General features: G+C 32.9%; 15 non-coding genes across 15 annotated transcripts; all 15 read left to right on the top strand.

Moving 5' to 3' along the window:
* The first annotated feature begins 3,568 nt into the window (after positions 1-3,568).
* TRNAW-CCA (transfer RNA tryptophan (anticodon CCA)) lies at positions 3,569-3,640 on the top strand. The gene has a single exon. It is a non-coding gene; the product is annotated as a tRNA-Trp (tRNA).
* Positions 3,641-6,800: 3,160 nt separating this feature from the next.
* TRNAW-CCA (transfer RNA tryptophan (anticodon CCA)) lies at positions 6,801-6,872 on the top strand. The gene has a single exon. It is a non-coding gene; the product is annotated as a tRNA-Trp (tRNA).
* Positions 6,873-11,328: 4,456 nt separating this feature from the next.
* On the top strand, positions 11,329-11,400 carry TRNAW-CCA (transfer RNA tryptophan (anticodon CCA)). The gene has a single exon. It is a non-coding gene; the product is annotated as a tRNA-Trp (tRNA).
* Positions 11,401-12,621: 1,221 nt separating this feature from the next.
* TRNAW-CCA (transfer RNA tryptophan (anticodon CCA)) lies at positions 12,622-12,693 on the top strand. The gene has a single exon. It is a non-coding gene; the product is annotated as a tRNA-Trp (tRNA).
* Positions 12,694-13,267: 574 nt separating this feature from the next.
* On the top strand, positions 13,268-13,339 carry TRNAW-CCA (transfer RNA tryptophan (anticodon CCA)). The gene has a single exon. It is a non-coding gene; the product is annotated as a tRNA-Trp (tRNA).
* A 1,220-nt stretch (positions 13,340-14,559) lies between these two features.
* Positions 14,560-14,631, top strand: TRNAW-CCA (transfer RNA tryptophan (anticodon CCA)). The gene has a single exon. It is a non-coding gene; the product is annotated as a tRNA-Trp (tRNA).
* Positions 14,632-15,196: 565 nt separating this feature from the next.
* Positions 15,197-15,268, top strand: TRNAW-CCA (transfer RNA tryptophan (anticodon CCA)). Its single transcript has one exon. It is a non-coding gene; the product is annotated as a tRNA-Trp (tRNA).
* Positions 15,269-15,841: 573 nt separating this feature from the next.
* TRNAW-CCA (transfer RNA tryptophan (anticodon CCA)) lies at positions 15,842-15,913 on the top strand. Its single transcript has one exon. It is a non-coding gene; the product is annotated as a tRNA-Trp (tRNA).
* Positions 15,914-16,487: 574 nt separating this feature from the next.
* On the top strand, positions 16,488-16,559 carry TRNAW-CCA (transfer RNA tryptophan (anticodon CCA)). Its single transcript has one exon. It is a non-coding gene; the product is annotated as a tRNA-Trp (tRNA).
* A 1,201-nt stretch (positions 16,560-17,760) lies between these two features.
* On the top strand, positions 17,761-17,832 carry TRNAW-CCA (transfer RNA tryptophan (anticodon CCA)). The gene has a single exon. It is a non-coding gene; the product is annotated as a tRNA-Trp (tRNA).
* A 566-nt stretch (positions 17,833-18,398) lies between these two features.
* On the top strand, positions 18,399-18,470 carry TRNAW-CCA (transfer RNA tryptophan (anticodon CCA)). Its single transcript has one exon. It is a non-coding gene; the product is annotated as a tRNA-Trp (tRNA).
* Positions 18,471-19,045: 575 nt separating this feature from the next.
* TRNAW-CCA (transfer RNA tryptophan (anticodon CCA)) lies at positions 19,046-19,117 on the top strand. Its single transcript has one exon. It is a non-coding gene; the product is annotated as a tRNA-Trp (tRNA).
* A 566-nt stretch (positions 19,118-19,683) lies between these two features.
* Positions 19,684-19,755, top strand: TRNAW-CCA (transfer RNA tryptophan (anticodon CCA)). The gene has a single exon. It is a non-coding gene; the product is annotated as a tRNA-Trp (tRNA).
* A 573-nt stretch (positions 19,756-20,328) lies between these two features.
* Positions 20,329-20,400, top strand: TRNAW-CCA (transfer RNA tryptophan (anticodon CCA)). The gene has a single exon. It is a non-coding gene; the product is annotated as a tRNA-Trp (tRNA).
* Positions 20,401-20,975: 575 nt separating this feature from the next.
* TRNAW-CCA (transfer RNA tryptophan (anticodon CCA)) lies at positions 20,976-21,047 on the top strand. Its single transcript has one exon. It is a non-coding gene; the product is annotated as a tRNA-Trp (tRNA).
* The last annotated feature ends 155 nt before the right edge of the window (positions 21,048-21,202 follow it).

Genomic DNA, 21,202 nt, shown 5'->3' on the forward strand with positions numbered 1-21,202 from the left:
ATTAAGTTTTGTTTCATATTGCATCGTTTCATTTCCGGTCAAAGACAACTTCAAAATTTTACATAAGTGCTAACACCAACAATTACTTTATTTTGTAAGACATTTAGAAGTAACTTGACTTTTTTGATCAATTTTTCCTTTCAGCTTACCTATTTTGTTAAGAATAATGACTTTGCACTGAAGGGGAGACAAACAGTCATATTCTTTGGTTATGGAAGCAAGGATTTGGGCTTGATTGCTTATCAATAACCAAATTCTTGATTCAGTATTTACAGAAAGTATATTGGTAGTCTAAAGCACCACAATCAGTAAATAAGCGACTGCTCATAAGTGACCTCGTGGTGAAACGGTAGCGTGTCTGACTCCAGATCAGAAGATTGCGTGTTCAATTCACGTTGGGGTCAATTGCTATTTTGAAGATGAAATTTACCAAATGAAACACCATAAAAGAAACAAATTACCAAGTCTGTCATCCACCTTCTGTAATGTGATATTTGCTCACAGGTATAATTATATCACCTGCATAGTTTCATAATAAATGTTCATTCTGCTCATTTCTCATAATACTTATGCAAAAATAACCCAGTTTATTGGAAATTACCATATATTGACATTGAAGCATACTCTGTACTCTTGGTTTCTTTATGACTAAGTTTTGTTTCATATCGCATCATTTCAATTCCGGTCACAGACAACTTCAAAATTTTCCATAAGTGCTAACACCAACAATTACTTTATTTTGTAAGACATATAGAAGTAATTTGATTTTTTTGGATCAATTTTTCCTTTCAGCTTACTTATTTTGCTAAGAATAATGACTTTACATTTAAGGAAAGACAAACAGTCATATTCTTTGGTTATGGAAGCAAAGATGTGGGCTTGTTTGTTTATCAATAACCAAATTCTTGATTCAGTATTTACAGAAAGTATATTGATAGTCTAAAGCACCACAATCAGTAAATAAGCCACTGCACATAAGTGACCTCGTGGTGCAACGGTAGAGTGTCTGACTCCAGATCAGAAGGTTGCGTGTTCAATTTACGTCAGGGTCAATTGCCATTTTGAAGATGAAATTTACCAAATGAAACACCATAAAAGAAACAAATTGCCAAGTCTGTCATCCACCTTCTGTAATGTGATATTTGCTCACAGGGATAACTATATCACCTGCACAGTTTCATAATAAATGTCCATTCTGCTCATTTCTCAAAATACTTATGCAAAAATAACCCAGTTTATTGGAAATTACCATATATTGACATTGAAGCATACTCTGTACTCTTGGTTTCTTTATGACTAAGTTTTGTTTTATATTGCAACATTTCAATTCCGGTCACAGACAACTTCAAAATTTTACATATGTGCTAACACCAACAATTACTTTATTTTGTAAGACATATAGAAGTAATTTGATTTTTTTGATCAATTTTTCCTTTCAGCTTACTTATTTTGCTAAGAATAATGACTTTACATTTAAGGAAAGACAAACAGTCATATTCTTTGGTTATGGAAGCAAAGATGTGGGCTTGTTTGCTTATCAAAAAACAAATTCTTGATTCAGTTTTTAAAGAAAGTATATTTATCGTCTAAAGCACCGCAATCAGTAAACAAATCACTGTTCATAAATGACCTCGTGGCGCAACGGTGGCGCGTCTGACTCTAGATCAGAAAATTGCGTGTTCAAATCACATCGGGGTCATTTACTATTTTGAAGATGAAATTTACCAAATGAAACTCCATAAAAGAAACAAATTACCAAGTCTGTCATCCACCTTCTGTAATGTTATATTTGCTCACAAGGATAACTATATCACCTGCACAGTTTCATAATAAATGTCCATTCTGCTCATTTCTCAAAATACTTATGCAAAAATAACCCAGTTTATTGGAAATTACCATATATTGACATTGAAGCATACTCTGTACTCTTGGTTTCTTTATGACTAAGTTTTGTTTTATATTGCAACATTTCAATTCCGGTCACAGACAACTTCAAAATTTTACATATGTGCTAACACCAACAATTACTTTATTTTGTAAGACATATAGAAGTAATTTGATTTTTTTGATCAATTTTTCCTTTCAGCTTACTTATTTTGCTAAGAATAATGACTTTACATTTAAGGAAAGACAAACAGTCATATTCTTTGGTTATGGAAGCAAAGATGTGGGCTTGTTTGCTTATCAAAAAACAAATTCTTGATTCAGTTTTTAAAGAAAGTATATTTATCGTCTAAAGCACCGCAATCAGTAAACAAATCACTGTTCATAAATGACCTCGTGGCGCAACGGTGGCGCGTCTGACTCTAGATCAGAAAATTGCGTGTTCAAATCACGTCGGGGTCAATTGCCATTTTGAAGATGAAATTTACCAAATGAAACACCATAAAAGAAACAAATTGCCAAGTCTGTCATCCACCTTCTGTAATGGGATATTTGCTCACAGGTATAACTATATCACCTGCACAGTTTCATAATAAATGTCCATTCTGCTCATTTCTCATAATACTTATACAAAAAATACCCAGTTTATTGGAAATTACCATATATTGACATTGAAGCATACTCTGTACTCTTGCTTTCTTTATGACTAAGTTTTGTTTCATAATGCATCATTTCAATTCCGGTCACAGACAACTTCAAAATTTTACATAATTGCTAACACCAACAATTACTTTATTTTGTAAGACATATAGAAGTAATTTGATTTTTTTTGATCAATTTTTCCTTTCAGCTTACTTATTTTGCTAAGAATAATGACTTTACATTTAAGGAAAGACAAACAGTCATATTCTTTGGTTATGGAAGCAAAGATGTGCGCTTTTTAGCTTATCAAAAAACAAATTCTTGATTCAGTTTTTAAAGAAAGTATATTTATCGTCTAAAGCACCGCAATCAGTAAAGAAACCATTGCTCATAAATGACCTCGTGGCGCAACGGTGGCACGTCTGACTCTAGATCAGAAGATTGGGTGTTCAATTCACGTCGGGGTCAATTGCCATTTTGAAGATTAAATTTACCAAATGAAACACCATAAAAGAAACAAATTGCCAAGTCTGTCATCCACCTTCTGTAATGTGATATTTGCTCACAGGTATAACTATATCACCTGCACAGTTTCATAATAAATATCCATTCTGCTCATTTCTCATAATACTTATACAAAAAATACCCAGTTAATTGGAAATTACCATATCTTGACATTGAAGCATACTCTGTACTCTTGGTTTCTTTATGATTAAGTTTTGTTTCATATTGCATCGTTTCATTTCCTGTCAAAGACAACTTCAAAATTTTACATAAGTGCTAACACCAACAATTACTTTATTTTGTAAGACATATAGAAGTAATTTGATTTTTTGATCAATTTTTCCTTTCAGCTTACCTATTTTGTGAAGAATAATGACTTTGCACTGAAGGGGAGACAAACAGTCATATTCTTTGGTTATGGAAGCAAGGATGTGGGCTTGATTGCTTATCAATAATCAAATTCTTGATTCAGTATTTACAGAAAGTATATTGATAGTCTTAAGCACCACCATCAGTAAATAAGCCACTGCACATAAGTGACCTCGTGGCGCAATGGTAGCATGTCTGACTCCAGATCAGAAGGTTGTGTGTTCAAATCACATCGGGGTCATTTACTATTTTGAAGATGAAATTTACCAAATGAAACACCATAAAAGAAACAAATTACCAAGTCTGTCATCCACCTTCTGTAATGTTATATTTGCTCACAAGGATAACTATATCACCTGCACAGTTTCATAATAAATGTCCATTCTGCTCATTTCTCAAAATACTTATGCAAAAATAACCCAGTTTATTGGAAATTACCATATATTGACATTGAAGCATACTCTGTACTCTTGGTTTCTTTATGACTAAGTTTTGTTTCATATTGCATCATTTCAATTCCGGTCACAGACAACTTCAAAATTTTACATAAGTGCTAACACCAACAATTACTTTATTTTGTAAGACATATAGAAGTAATTTGATTTTTTTGATCAATTTTTCCTTTCAGCTTACTTATTTTGCTAAGAATAATGACTTTACATTTAAGGAAAGACAAACAGTCATATTCTTTGGTTATGGAAGCAAAGATGTGCGCTTTTTAGCTTATCAAAAAACAAATTCTTGATTCAGTTTTTAAAGAAAGTATATTTATCGTCTAAAGCACCGCAATCAGTAAAGAAAACATTGCTCATAAATGACCTCGTGGCGCAACGGTGGCGCGTCTGACTCTAGATCAGAAGATTGGGTGTTCAATTCACGTCGGGGTCAATTGCCATTTTGAAGATGAAATTTACCAAATGAAACACCATAAAAGAAACAAATTGCGAAGTCTGTCATCCACCTTCTGTAATGTGATATTTGCTCACAGGTATAACTATATCACCTGCACAGTTTCATAATAAATATCCATTCTGCTCATTTCTCATAATACTTATACAAAAAATACCCAGTTAATTGGAAATTACCATATCTTGACATTGAAGCATACTCTGTACTCTTGGTTTCTTTATGATTAAGTTTTGTTTCATATTGCATCGTTTCATTTCCTGTCAAAGACAACTTCAAAATTATACATAAGTGCTAACACCAACAATTACTTTACTTTGTAAGACATATAGAAGTAATTAGATTTTTTGATCAATTTTTCCTTTCAGCTTACTTATTTTGCTAAGAATAATGACTTTACATTTAAGGAAAGACAAACAGTCATATTCTTTGGTTATGGAAGCAAAGATGTGGGCTTGTTTGCTTATCAAAAAACAAATTCTTGATTCAGTTTTTAAAGAAAGTATATTTATCGTCTAAAGCACCGCAATCAGTAAACAAATCACTGTTCATAAATGACCTCGTAGCGCAACGGTGGCGCGTCTGACTCTAGATCAGAAAATTGCGTGTTCAAATCACGTCGGGGTCAATTGCCATTTTGAAGATGAAATTTACCAAATGAAACACCATAAAAGAAACAAATTGCCAAGTCTGTCATCCACCTTCTGTAATGGGATATTTGCTCACAGGTATAACTATATCACCTGCACAGTTTCATAATAAATGTCCATTCTGCTCATTTCTCATAATACTTATACAAAAAATACCCAGTTTATTGGAAATTACCATATATTGACATTGAAGCATACTCTGTACTCTTGCTTTCTTTATGACTAAGTTTTGTTTCATAATGCATCATTTCAATTCCGGTCACAGACAACTTCAAAATTTTACATAAGTGCTAACACCAACAATTACTTTATTTTGTAAGACATATAGAAGTAATTTGATTTTTTTGATCAATTTTTCCTTTCAGCTTACTTATTTTGCTAAGAATAATGACTTTACATTTAAGGAAAGACAAACAGTCATATTCTTTGGTTATGGAAGCAAAGATGTGCGCTTTTTAGCTTATCAAAAAACAAATTCTTGATTCAGTTTTTAAAGAAAGTATATTTATCGTCTAAAGCACCGCAATCAGTAAAGAAAACATTGCTCATAAATGACCTCGTGGCGCAACGGTGGCGCATCTGACTCTAGATCATAAGATTGGGTGTTCAATTCACGTCGGGGTCAATTGCCATTTTGAAGATGAAATTTACCAAATGAAACACCATAAAAGAAACAAATTGCCAAGTCTGTCATCCACCTTCTGTAATGTGATATTTGCTCACAGGTATAACTATATCACCTGCACAGTTTCATAATAAATATCCATTCTGCTCATTTCTCATAATACTTATACAAAAAATACCCAGTTAATTGGAAATTACCATATCTTGACATTGAAGCATACTCTGTACTCTTGGTTTCTTTATGATTAAGTTTTGTTTCATATTGCATCGTTTCATTTCCTGTCAAAGACAACTTCAAAATTATACATAAGTGCTAACACCAACAATTACTTTACTTTGTAAGACATATAGAAGTAATTAGATTTTTTGATCAATTTTTCCTTTCAGCTTACTTATTTTGCTAAGAATAATGACTTTACATTTAAGGAAAGACAAACAGTCATATTCTTTGGTTATGGAAGCAAAGATGTGGGCTTGTTTGCTTATCAATAACAAAATTCTTGATTCAGTTTTTACAGAAAGTATATTTATCGTCTAAAGCACCGCAATCAGTAAAGAAACCATTGCTCATAAATGACCTTGTGGCGCAACGGTGGCGCGTCTGGCTCTAGATCAGAATATTGCATGTTCAAATCACGTCGGGGTCAATTACCATTTTGAAGATGAAATTTACCAAATGAAACACCATAAAAGAAACAAATTGCCAAGTCTGTCATCCACCTTCTGTAATGTGATATTTGCTCACAGGTTTAACTATATCACCTGCACAGTTTCATAATAAATGTCCATTCTGCTCATTTCTCATAATACTTATGCAAAAATAACCCAGTTAATTGGAAATTACCATATATTGACATTGAAGCATACTCTGTACTCTTGGTTTCTTTATGATTAAGTTTTGTTTCATATTGCATCGTTTCATTTCCGGTCAAAGACAACTTCAAAATTTTACATAAGTGCTAACACCAACAATTACTTTATTTTGTAAGACATATAGAAGTAATTTGATTTTTTGATCAATTTTTCCTTTCAGCTTACCTATTTTGTGAAGAATAATGACTTTGCACTGAAGGGGAGACAAACAGTCATATTCTTTGGTTATGGAAGCAAGGATGTGGGCTTGATTGCTTATCAATAATCAAATTCTTGATTCAGTATTTACAGAAAGTATATTGATAGTCTTAAGCACCACAATCAGTAAATAAGCCACTGCACATAAATGACCTCGTGGCGCAATGGTAGCATGTCTGACTCCAGATCAGAAGATTGCGTGTTCAAATCACGTCGGGGTCAATTGCCATTTTGAAGATGAAATTTACCAAATGAAACACCATAAAAGAAACAAATTGCCAAGTCTGTCATCCACCTTCTGTAATGTGATATTTGCTCACAGGTATAACTATATCACCTGCACAGTTTCATAATAAATATCCATTCTGCTCATTTCTCATAATACTTATACAAAAAATACCCAGTTAATTGGAAATTACCATATCTTGACATTGAAGCATACTCTGTACTCTTGGTTTCTTTATGATTAAGTTTTGTTTCATATTGCATCGTTTCATTTCCTGTCAAAGACAACTTCAAAATTATACATAAGTGCTAACACCAACAATTACTTTACTTTGTAAGACATATAGAAGTAATTTGATTTTTTGATCAATTTTTCCTTTCAGCTTACTTATTTTGCTAAGAATAATGACTTTACATTTAAGGAAAGACAAACAGTCATATTCTTTGGTTATGGAAGCAAAGATGTGGGCTTGTTTGCTTATCAATAACAAAATTCTTGATTCAGTTTTTACAGAAAGTATATTTATCGTCTAAAGCACCGCAATCAGTAAAGAAACCATTGCTCATAAATGACTTTGTGGCGCAACGGTGGCGCGTCTGGCTCTAGATCAGAATATTGCGTGTTCAAATCACGTCGGGGTCTATTACCATTTTGAAGATGAAATTTACCAAATGAAACACCATAAAAGAAACAAATTGCCAAGTCTGTCATCCACCTTCTGTAATGTGATATTTGCTCACAGGTATAATTATATCACCTGCATAGTTTCATAATAAATGTTCATTCTGCTCATTTCTCATAATACTTATGCAAAAATAACCCAGTTTATTGGAAATTACCATATATTGACATTGAAGCATACTCTGTACTCTTGGTTTCTTTATGACTAAGTTTTGTTTCATATTGCATCATTTCAATTCCGGTCACAGACAACTTCAAAATTTTCCATAAGTGCTAACACCAACAATTACTTTATTTTGTAAGACATATAGAAGTAATTTGATTTTTTTTGGATCAATTTTTCCTTTCAGCTTACTTATTTTGCTAAGAATAATGACTTTACATTTAAGGAAAGACAAACAGTCATATTCTTTGGTTATGGAAGCAAAGATGTGGGCTTGTTTGTTTATCAATAACCAAATTCTTGATTCAGTATTTACAGAAAGTATATTGATAGTCTAAAGCACCACAATCAGTAAATAAGCCACTGCTCTTAAGTGACCTCGTGGTGCAACGGTAGAGTGTCTGACTCCAGATCAGAAGGTTGCGTGTTCAATTTACGTCAGGGTCAATTGCCATTTTGAAGATGAAATTTACCAAATGAAACACCATAAAAGAAACAAATTGCCAAGTCTGTCAACCACCTTCTGTAATGTGATATTTGCTCACAGGGATAACTATATCACCTGCACAGTTTCATAATAAATGTCCATTCTGCTCATTTCTCAAAATACTTATGCAAAAATAACCCAGTTTATTGGAAATTACCATATATTGACATTGAAGCATACTCTGTACTCTTGGTTTCTTTATGACTAAGTTTTGTTTCATATTGCATCATTTCAATTCCGGTCACAGACAACTTCAAAATTTTCCATAAGTGCTAACACCAACAAATACTTTATTTTGTAAGACATATAGAAGTAATTTGATTTTTTTGATCAATTTTTCCTTTCAGCTTACTTATTTTGCTAAGAATAATGACTTCACATTTAAGGAAAGACAAACAGTCATATTCTTTGGTTATGGAAGCAAAGATGTGGGCTTGTTTGTTTATCAATAACCAAATTCTTGATTCAGTATTTACAGAAAGTATATTGATAGTCTAAAGCACCACAATCAGTAAATAAGCCACTGCGCATAAGTGACCTCGTGGTGCAACGGTAGAGTGTCTGTCTCCAGATCAGAAGTTTGCGTGTTCAATTCACGTCAGGGTCAATTGCCATTTTGAAGATGAAATTTACCAAATGAAACACCATAAAAGAAACAAATTGCCAAGTCTGTCATCCACCTTCTGTAATGTGATATTTGCTCACAGGGATAACTATATCACCTGCACAGTTTCATAATAAATGTCCATTCTGCTCATTTCTCAAAATACTTATGCAAAAATAACCCAGTTTATTGGAAATTACCATATATTGACATTGAAGCATACTCTGTGCTCTTGGTTTCTTTATGACTAAGTTTTGTTTTATATTGCAACATTTCAATTCCGGTCACAGACAACTTCAAAATTTTACATATGTGCTAACACCAACAATTACTTTATTTTGTAAGACATATAGAAGTAATTTGATTTTTTTGATCAATTTTTCCTTTCAGCTTACTTATTTTGCTAAGAATAATGACTTTCCATTTAAGGAAAGACAAACAGTCATATTCTTTGGTTATGGAAGCAAAGATGTGGGCTTGTTTGCTTATCAAAAAACAAATTCTTGATTCAGTTTTTAAAGAAAGTATATTTATCGTCTAAAGCACCGCAATCAGTAAACAAATCACTGTTCATAAATGACCTCGTGGCGCAACGGTGGCGCGTCTGACTCTAGATCAGAAAATTGCGTGTTCAAATCACGTCGGGGTCAATTGCCATTTTGAAGATGAAATTTACCAAATGAAACACCATAAAAGAAACAAATTGCCAAGTCTGTCACCCACCTTCTGTAATGGGATATTTGCTCACAGGTATAACTATATCACCTGCACAGTTTCATAATAAATGTCCATTCTGCTCATTTCTCATAATACTTATACAAAAAATACCCAGTTAATTGGAAATTACCATATCTTGACATTGAAGCATACTCTGTACTCTTGGTTTCTTTATGATTAAGTTTTGTTTCATATTGCATCGTTTCATTTCCTGTCAAAGACAACTTCAAAATTTTACATAAGTGCTAACACCAACAATTACTTTATTTTGTAAGACATATAGAAGTAATTTGATTTTTTTATCAATTTTTCCTTTCAGCTTACCTATTTTGTGAAGAATAATGACTTTGCACTGAAGGGGAGACAAACAGTCATATTCTTTGGTTATGGAAGCAAGGATGTGGGCTTGATTGCTTATCAATAATCAAATTCTTGATTCAGTATTTACAGAAAGTATATTGATAGTCTTAAGCACCACAATCAGTAACTAAGCCACTGCACATAAGTGACCTCGTTGCGCAATGGTAGCATGTCTAACTCCAGATCAGAAGGTTGTGTGTTCAAATCACATCGGGGTCATTTACTATTTTGAAGATGAAATTTACCAAATGAAACTCCATAAAAGAAACAAATTACCAAGTCTGTCATCCACCTTCTGTAATGTTATATTTGCTCACAAGGATAACTATATCACCTGCACAGTTTCATAATAAATGTCCATTCTGCTCATTTCTCATAATACTCTTGCAAAAATAACCCAGTTTATTGGAAATTACCATATATTGACATTGAAGCATACTCTGTACTCTTGGTTTCTTTATGACTAAGTTTTGTTTCATATTGCATCATTTCAATTCCGGTCACAGACAACTTCAAAATTTTACATAAGTGCTAACACCAACAATTACTTTATTTTGTAAGACATATAGAAGTAATTTGATTTTTTTGATCAATTTTTCCTTTCAGCTTACTTATTTTGCTAAGAATAATGACTTTACATTTAAGGAAAGACAAACAGTCATATTCTTTGGCTATGGAAGCAAAGATGTGTGCTTGTTAGCTTATCAAAAAACAAATTCTTGATTCAGTTTTTAAAGAAAGTATATTTATCGTCTAAAGCACCGCAATCAGTAAAGAAACCATTGCTCATAAATGACCTTGTGGCGCAACGGTGGCGCGTCTGACTCTAGATCAGAAGATTGGGTGTTCAATTCACGTCGGGGTCAATTGCCATTTTGAAGATGAAATTTACCAAATGAAACACCATAAAAGAAACAAATTGCCAAGTCTGTCATCCACCTTCTGTAATGTGATATTTGCTCACAGGGATAACTATATCACCTGCACAGTTTCATAATAAATATCCATTCTGCTCATTTCTCATAATACTTATACAAAAAATACCCAGTTAATTGGAAATTACCATATCTTGACATTGAAGCATACTCTGTACTCTTGGTTTCTTTATGATTAAGTTTTGTTTCATATTGCATCGTTTCATTTCCTGTCAAAGACAACTTCAAAATTTTACATAAGTGCTAACACCAACAATTACTTTATTTTGTAAGACATATAGAAGTAATTTGATTTTTTTATCAATTTTTCCTTTCAGCTTACCTATTTTGTGAAGAATAATGACTTTGCACTGAAGGGGAGACAAACAGTCATATTCTGTGGTTATGGAAGCAAGGATGTGGGCTTGATTGCTTATCAATAATCAAATTCTTGATTCAGTATTTACAGAAAGTATATTGATAGTCTTAAGCACCACAATCAGTAACTAAGCCACTGCACATAAGTGACCTCGTGGCGCAATGGTAGCATGTCTAACTCCAGATCAGAAGGTTGTGTGTTCAAATCACATCGGGGTCATTTACTATTTTGAAGATGAAATTTACCAAATGAAACTCCATAAAAGAAACAAATTACCAGGTCTGTCATCCACCTTCTGTAATGTTATATTTGCTCACAAGGATAACTATATCACCTGCACAGTTTCATAATAAATGTCCATTCTGCTCATTTCTCATAATACTCTTGCAAAAATAACCCAGTTTATTGGAAATTACCATATATTGACATTGAAGCATACTCTGTACTCTTGGTTTCTTTATGACTAAGTTTTGTTTCATATTGCATCATTTCAATTCCGGTCACAGACAACTTCAAAATTTTACATAAGTGCTAACACCAACAATTACTTTATTTTGTAAGACATATAGAAGTAATTTGATTTTTTTGATCAATTTTTCCTTTCAGCTTACTTATTTTGCTAAGAATAATGACATTACATTTAAGGAAAGACAAACAGTCATATTCTTTGGTTATGGAAGCAAAGATGTGTGCTTGTTAGCTTATCAAAAAATAAATTCTTGATTCAGTTTTTAAAGAAAGTATATTTATCGTCTAAAGCACCGCAATCATTAAAGAAACCATTGCTCATAAATGACCTCGTGGCGCAACGGTGGCGCGTCTGACCCTAGATCAGAAGATTGGGTGTTCAATTCACGTCGGGGTCAGTTGCCATTTTGAAGATGAAATTTACCAAATGAAACACCATAAAAGAAACAAATTGCCAAGTCTGTCATCCACCTTCTGTAATGTGATATTTGCTCACAGGTATAACTATATCACCTGCACAGTTTCATAGTAAATATCCATTCCGCTCATTTCTCATAATACTTATACAAAAAATACCCAGTTAATTTGAAATTACCATATCTTGACATTGAAGCATACTCTGTACTCTTGGTTTCTTTATGATTAAGTTTTGTTTCATATTGCATCGTTTCATTTCCTGTCAAAGACAACTTCAAAATTTTACATAAGTGCTAACACCAACAATTACTTTATTTTGTAAGACATATAGAAGTAATTTGATTTTTTTATCAATTTTTCCTTTCAGCTTACCTATTTTGTGAAGAATAATGACTTTGCACTGAAGGGGAGACAAACAGTCATATTCTTTGGTTATGAAAGCAAGGATGTGGGCTTGATTGCTTATCAATAATCAAATTCTTGATTCAGTATTTACAGAAAGTATATTGATAGTCTTAAGCACCACAATCAGTAAATAAGCCACTGCACATAAGTGACCTCGTGGCGCAATGGTAGCATGTCTGACTCCATATCAGAAGGTTGCGTGTTCAAATCACGTCGGAGTCAATTGCCATTTTGAAGATGAAATTTACCAAATGAAACACCATAAAAGAAACAAATTGCCAAGTCTGTCATCCACCTTCTGTAATGGGATATTTGCTCACAGGTATAACTATATCACCTGCACAGTTTCATAATAAATGTCCATTCTGCTCATTTCTCATAATACTTATACAAAAAATACTCAGTTAATTTGAAATTACCATATCTTGACATTGAAGCAATCTCTGTACTCTTGCTTTCTTTATGACTAAGTTTTGTTTCATAATGCATCATTTCAATTCCGGTCACAGACAACTTCAAAATTTTACATAAGTGCTAACACCAACAATTACTTTATTTTGTAAGACATATAGAAGTAATTTGATTTTTTGATCAATTTTTCCTTTCAGCTTACCTATTTTGTGAAGAATAATGACTTTGCACTGAAGGGGAGACAAACAGTCATATTCTTTGGTTATGGAAGCAAGGATGTGGGCTTGATTGCTTATCAATAATCAAATTCTTGATTCAGTATTTACAGAAAGTATATTGATAGTCTTAAGCACCACAATCAGTAAATAAGCCACTGCACATAAGTGACCTCGTGGCGCAATGGTAGCATGTCTGACTCCAGATCAGAAGGTTGTGTGTTCAAATCACATCGGGGTCATTTACTATTTTGAAGATGAAATTTACCAAATGAAACTCCATAAAAGAAACAAATTACCAAGTCTGTCATCCACCTTCTGTAATGTTATATTTGCTCACAAGGATAACTATATCACCTGCACAGTTTCATAATAAATGTCCATTCTGCTCATTTCTCATAATACTTATGCAAAAATAACCCAGTTTATTGGAAATTACCATATATTGACATTGAAGCATACTCTGTACTCTTGGTTTCTTTATGACTAAGTTTTGTTTCATATTGCATCATTTCAATTCCGGTCACAGACAACTTCAACATTTTACATAAGTGCTAACACCAACAATTACTTTATTTTGTAAGACATATAGAAGTAATTTGATTTTTTTGATCAATTTTTCCTTTCAGCTTACTTATTTTGCTAAGAATAATGACTTTACATTTAAGGAAAGACAAACAGTCATATTCTTTGGTTATGGAAGCAAAGATGTGTGCTTGTTAGCTTATCAAAAAACAAATTCTTGATTCAGTTTTTAAAGAAAGTATATTTATCGTCTAAAGCACCGCAATCAGTAAAGAAACCATTGCTCATAAATGACCTCGTGGCGCAACGGTGGCGCGTCTGACTCTAGATCAGAAGATTGGGTGTTCAATTTACGTCGTGGTCAATTGCCATTTTGAAGATGAAATTTACCAAATGAAACACCATAAAAGAAACAAATTGCCAAGTCTGTCATCCACCTTCTGTAATGTGATATTTGCTCACAGGTATAACTATATCACCTGCACAGTTTCATAATAAATATCCATTCTGATCATTTCTCATAATACTTATACAAAAAATACCCAGTTAATTTGACATCAGCATATCTTGACATTGTAGCATACTCTGTACTCTTGGTTTCTTTATGATTAAGTTTTGTTTCATATTGCATCATTTCAATTCCGGTCACTTACAACTTCAAAATTTTACATAAGTGCTAACACCAACAATTACTTTATTTTGTAAGACATTAAGAAGTAATTTGATTTTTTTGATCAATTTTTCCTTTCAGCTTACTTATTTTGCTAAGAATAATGACTACATTTAAGGAAAGACAAACAGTCATATTCTTTGGTTATGGAAGCAAAGATGTGGGCTTGTTTGCTTATCAATAACCAAATTCTTGATTCAGTTTTTACAGAAAGTATATTTATCGTCTAAAGCACCGCAATCAGTAAACAAACTATTGCTCATAAATGACCTCGTGGCGCAACGGTAGCGCGTCTGACTCCAGATCAGAAGGTTGCGTGTTTAAATCACGTTGGGGTCAATAACCATTTTGAAGATGAAATTTACCAAATGAAACACCATAAAAGAAACAAATTGCTAAGTCTGTCATCCACCTTCTGTAATGTGATATTTGCTCACAGGGATAACTATATCACCTGCACAGTTTCATAATAAATGCTCATTTCTCATAATACTTATACAAAAAATACCCAGTTAATTGGACATCACCATATCTTGACATTGAAGCATACTCTGTACTCTTGCTTTCTTTATGACTAAGTTTTGTTTCATATTGCATCATTTCAATTCCGGTCACAGACAACTTCAAAATTTTACATAAGTGCTAACACCAACAATTACTTTATTTTGTAAGACATATAGAAGTAATTTGATTTTTTGATCAATTTTTCCTTTCAGCTTACCTATTTTGTGAAGAATAATGACTTTGCACTGAAGGGGAGACAAACAGTCATATTCTTTGGTTATGGAAGCAAGGATGTGGGCTTGATTGCTTATCAATAATCATATTCTTGATTCAGTATTTACAGAAAGTATATTGATAGTCTTAAGCACCACAATCAGTAAATAAGCCACTGCATATAAGTGACCTCGTGGCGCAATGGTAGCATGTCTGACTCCAGATCAGAAGGTTGTGTGTTCAAATCACATTGGGGTCATTTACTATTTTGAAGATGAAATTTACCAAATGAAACACCATAAAAGAAACAAATTGCCAAGTCTGTCATCCACCTTCTGTAATGTGATATTTGCTCACAGGTATAACTATATCACCTGCACAGTTTCATAATAAATATCCATTCTGCTCATTTCTCATAATACTTATACAAAAAATACCCAGTTAATTTGACATCACCATATCTTGACATTGAAGCATACTCTGTACTCTTGGTTTCTTTATGATTAAGTTTTGTTTCATATTGCATCATTTCAATTCCGGTCACTTACAACTTCAGAATTTTACATAAGTGCTAACACCAACAATTACTTTATTTTGTAAGACATTTAGAAGTAATTTGATTTTTTTGATCAATTTTTCCTTTCAGCTTACTTATTTTGCTAAGAACAATGACTACATTTAAGGAAAGACAAACAGTCATATTCTTTGGTTATGGAAGCAAAGATGTGGGCTTGTTTGCTTATCAATAACCAAATTCTTGATTCAGTTTTTACAGAAAGTATATTTATCGTCTAAAGCTCCGCAATCAGTAAACAAAACATTGCTCATAAATGACCTCGTGGCGCAACGGTAGCGCATCTGACTCCAGATCAGAAAGTTGCGTGTTCAATTCACGTCAGGGTCAATTACCATTTTGAAGATAAAATTTACCAAATGAAACACCATAAAAGAAACAAATTGCCAAGTCTGTCATCCACCTTCTGTAATGTGATATTTGCTCACAGGGATAACTATATCACCTGCACAGTTTCATAATAAATGCCCATTCTGCTCATTTCTCATAATACTTATACAAAAAATACCCAGTTAATTGGACTTCACCATATCTTGACATTGAAGCATACTCTGTACTCTTGGTTTCTTTATGACTAAGTTTTGTTTCATATTGCATCATTTCAATTCCGGTCACAGACAACTTCAAAATTTTACATAAGTGCTAACACCAACAATTACTTTATTTTGTAAGACATTTAGAAGTAATTTTATTTTTTTTGATAAATTTTTCCTTTCAGCTTACTTATTTTGCTAAGAATAATGACTACATTTAAGGAAAGACAAACAGTCATATTCTTTGGTTATGGAAGCAAAGATGTGGGCTTGTTTGCTTATCAATAACCAAATTCTTGATTCAGTTTTTACAGAAAGTATATTTATCGTCTAAAGCACCGCAATCAGTAAACAAACCATTGCTCATAAATGACCTCGTGGCGCAACGGTAGCGCGTCTGACTCCAGATCAGAAGGTTGCGTGTTCAAATCACGTTGGGGTCAACAACCATTTTGAAGATGAAATTTACCAAATGAAACACCATAAAAGAAACAAATTGCCAAGTCTGTCATCCACCTTCTGTAATGTGATATTTGCTCACAGGGATAACTATATCACCTGCACAGTTTCATAATAAATGCTCATTTCTCATAATACTTATACAAAAAATACCCAGTTAATTGGACATCACCATATCTTGACATTGAAGCATACTCTGTACTCTTGGTTTCTTTATGATTAAGTTTTGTTTCATATTGCATCATTTCAATTCCGGTCACTTACAACTTCAAAATTTTACATAAGTGCTAACACCAACAATTACTTTATTTTGTAAGACATTTAGAAGTAATTTGATTTTTTTTATTAATTTTTCCTTTCAGCTTACTTATTTTGCTAAGAATAATGACTACATTTAAGGAAAGACAAACAGTCATATTCTTTGGTTATGGAAGCAAAGATGTGGGCTTGTTTGCTTATCAATAACCAAATTCTTGATTCAGTTTTTACAGAAAGTATATTTATCGTCTAAAGCACCGCAATCAGTAAACAAACCGTGGCTCATAAATGACCTCGTGGCGCAACGGTAATGCGTCTGACTCCAGATCAGAAGATTGCGTGTTCAAATCACGACGGGGTCAATTACCATTTTGAAGATGAAATTTACCAAATGAAACACCATAAAAGAAACAAATTGCCAAGTCTGTCATCCACCTTCTGTAATGTGATATTTGCTCACAGGTATAACTATATCACCTGCACAGTTTCATAATAAATGCTCATTTCTCATATTACTTATACAAAAAATACCCAGTTAATTGGACATCACCATATCTTGACATTGAAGCATACTCTGTACTCTTGGTTTCTTTATGATTAAGTTTTGTTTCATATTGCATCATTTCAATTCCGGTCACTTACAACTTCAAAATTTTACATAAGTGCTAACACCAACAATTACTTTATTTTGTAAGACATTTAGAAGTAATTTGATTTTTTTGATAAATTTTTCCTTTCAGCTTACTTATTTTGCTAAGAATAATGACTACATTTAAGGAAAAAACAAACAGTCATATTCTTTGGTTATGGAAGCAAAGATATGGGCTTGTTTGCTTATCAATAACCAAATTCTTGATTCAGTTTTTACAGAAAGTATATTTATCGTCTAAAGCACTGCAATCAGTAAACAAACCATTGCTCAAAAATGACCTCGTGACGCAACGGTAGTGCGTCTGACTCCAGATCAGAAGGTTGCGTGTTCAAATCACGTCGGGGTCAATTACTATTTTGAAGATGAAATTTACCAAATGAAACACCATAAAAGAAACAAATTGCCAAGTCTGTCATCCACCTTCTGTAATGTGATATTTGCTCACAGGTATAAATATATCACCTGCACAGTTTCATAATAAATGCTCATTTCTCATATTACTTATACAAAAAATACCCAGTTAATTTGACATCACCATATCTTGACATTGAAGCATACTCTGTACTCTTCGTTTCTTTATGATTAAGTTTTGTTTCATATTGCATCATTTCAATTCCGGTAACTTACATCTTTAAAATTTTACATAAGTGCTAACACCAACAATTACTTTATTTTGTAAGACATTTAGAAGTGATTTGATTTTTTTGATCAATTTTTCCTTTCAGCTTACTTATTTTGCTAAGAATAATGACTTTACATTTAAGGAAAGACAAACAGTCATATTCTTTGGTTATGGAAGCAAAGATGTGGGCTTGTTTGCTTATCAATAACCAAATTCTTGATTCAGTTTTTACAGAAAGTATATTTATCGTCTAAAGCACCGCAATCAGTAAACAAACCATTGCTCATAAATGACCTCGTGGCGCAACGGTAGCGCGTCTGACTCCAGATCAGAAGGTTGCGTGTTCAAGTCACGTAGGGGTCATTTACTATTTTGAATATGAAATTTACCAAATGAAACACCATAAAAGAAACAAATTACCAAGTCTGTCATCCACCTTCTGTAATGTGATATTTGCTCACAGGGATAACTATATCACCTGCACAGTTTCATAATAAATGCCCATTCTGCTCATTTCTCATAATACTTATACAAAAATTACCAAGTTAATTTGACATCACCATATCTTGACATTGAAGCATACTCTGTACTCTTGGTTTCTTTATGATTAAGTTTTGTTTCATATTGCATCATTTCAATTCCGGTAACTTACATCTACAAAATTTTACATAAGTGCTAACACCAACAATTACTTTATTTTGTAAGACATTTAGAAGTAATTTGATTTTTTCGATCAATTTTTCCTTTCAGCTTACTTATTTTGCTAAGAATAATGACTTTACATTTAAGGAAAGACAAACAGTCATATTCTTTGGTTATGGAAGCAAAGATGTGGGCTTGTTTGCTTATCAATAACCAAATTCTTGATTCAGTTTTTACAGAAAGTATATTTATCGTCTAAAGCACCGCAATCAGTAAACAAGCCATTGCTCATAAATGACCTCGTGGTGCAACGGTAGCGCGTCTGACTCCAGATCAGAAGGTTGCGTGTTCAAATCACGTCGGGGTCAATTACCATTTTGAAGATGAAATTTACCAAATGAAACACCATAAAAGAAACAAATTGCCAAGTCTGTCATCCACCTTCTGTAATGTGATATTTGCTCACAGGGATAACTATATCACCTGCACAGTTTCATAATAAATGCTCATTTCTCATAATACTTATACAAAAAATACCCAGTTAATTTGACATCACCATATCTTGACATTGAAGCATACTCTGTACTCTTCGTTTCTTTATGATTAAGTTTTGTTTCATATTGCATCATTTCAATTCCGGTAACTTACATCTTTAAAATTTTACATAAGTGCTAACACCAACAATTACTTTATTTTGTAAGACATTTAGAAGTGATTTGATTTTTTTGATCAATTTTTCCTCTCAGCTTACTTATTTTGCTAAGAATAATGACTTTACATTTAAGGAAAGACAAACAGTCATATTCTTTGGTTATGGAAGCAAAGATGTGGGCTTGTTTGCTTATCAATAACCAAATTCTTGATTCAGTTTTTACAGAAAGTATATTTATCGTCTAAAGCACCGCAATCAGTAAAGAAACCAATGCTCATAAATGACCTCGTGGCGCAACGGTAGCGCGTCTGACTCCAGATCAGAAGGTTGCGTGTTCAAGTCACGTAGGGGTCATTTACTATTTTGAATATGAAATTTACCAAATGAAACACCATAAAAGAAACAAATTACCAAGTCTGTCATCCACCTTCTGTAATGTGATATTTGCTCACAGGGATAACTATATCACCTGCACAGTTTCATAATAAATGTCCATTCTGCTCATTTCTCATAATACTTATGCAAAAATAACCCACTTTATTGGAAATTACCATATCTTGACATTGAAGCATACTCTGTACTCTTGGTTTCTTTATGACTAAGTTTTGTTTCATATTGAATCATTTCAATTCCAGTCACAGACAACTTCAAAATTTTACATAAGTGCTAACACCAACAATTACTTTATTTTGTAAGACATTTAGAAGTAATTTGATTTTTTTGATAAATTTTTCCTTTCAGCTTACTTATTTTGCTAAGAATAATGACTACATTTAAGGAAAAACAAACAGTCATATTCTTTGGTTATGGAAGCAAAGATGTGGGCTTGTTTGCTTATCAATAACCAAATTCTTGATTCAGTTTTTACAGAAAGTATATTTATCGTCTAAAGCACCGCAATCAGTAAACAAACCATTGCTCATAAATGACCTCGTGGCGCAACGGTAGCGCGTCTGACTCCAGATCAGAAGGTTGCGTGTTCAAATCACGTCGGGGTCAATTACCATTTTGAAGATGAAATTTACCAAATGAAACACCATAAAAGAAACAAATTGCCAAGTCTGTCATCCACCTTCTGTAATGTGATATTTGCTCACAGGGATAACTATATCACCTGCACAGTTTCATAATAAATGCCCATTCTGCTCATTTCTCATAATACTTATACAAAAATTACCAAGTTAATTTGACATCACCATATCTTGACATTGAAGCATACTCTGTACTCTTGGTTTCTTTATGATTAAGTTTTGTTTCATATTGCATCATTTCAATTCCGGTAACTTACATCTACAAAATTTTACATAAGTGCTAACACCAACAATTACTTTATTTTGTAAGACATTTAGAAGTAATTTGATTTTTTTGATCAATTTTTCCTTTCAGCTTACTTATTTTGCTAAGAATAATGACTTTACATTTAAGGAAAGACAAACAGTCATATTCTTTGGTTATGGAAGCAAAGATGTGGGCTTGTTTGCTTATCAATAACCAAATTCTTGATTCAGTTTTTACAGAAAGTATATTTATCGTCTAAAGCACCGCAATCAGTAAACAAGCCATTGCTCATAAATGACCTCGTGGTGCAACGGTAGCGCGTCTGACTCCAGATCAGAAGGTTGCGTGTTCAAATCACGTCGGGGTCAATTACCATTTTGAAGATGAAATTTACCAAATGAAACACCATAAAAGAAACAAATTGCCAAGTCTGTCATCCACCTTCTGTAATGTGATATTTGCTCACAGGGATAACTATATCACCTGCACAGTTTCATAATAAATGCCCATTCTGCTCATTTCT

This window comes from Pseudophryne corroboree, chromosome 6, assembly GCF_028390025.1.
Source record: "Pseudophryne corroboree isolate aPseCor3 chromosome 6, aPseCor3.hap2, whole genome shotgun sequence".
In the NCBI taxonomy this organism is placed as follows: Eukaryota; Metazoa; Chordata; class Amphibia; order Anura; family Myobatrachidae; genus Pseudophryne; species Pseudophryne corroboree.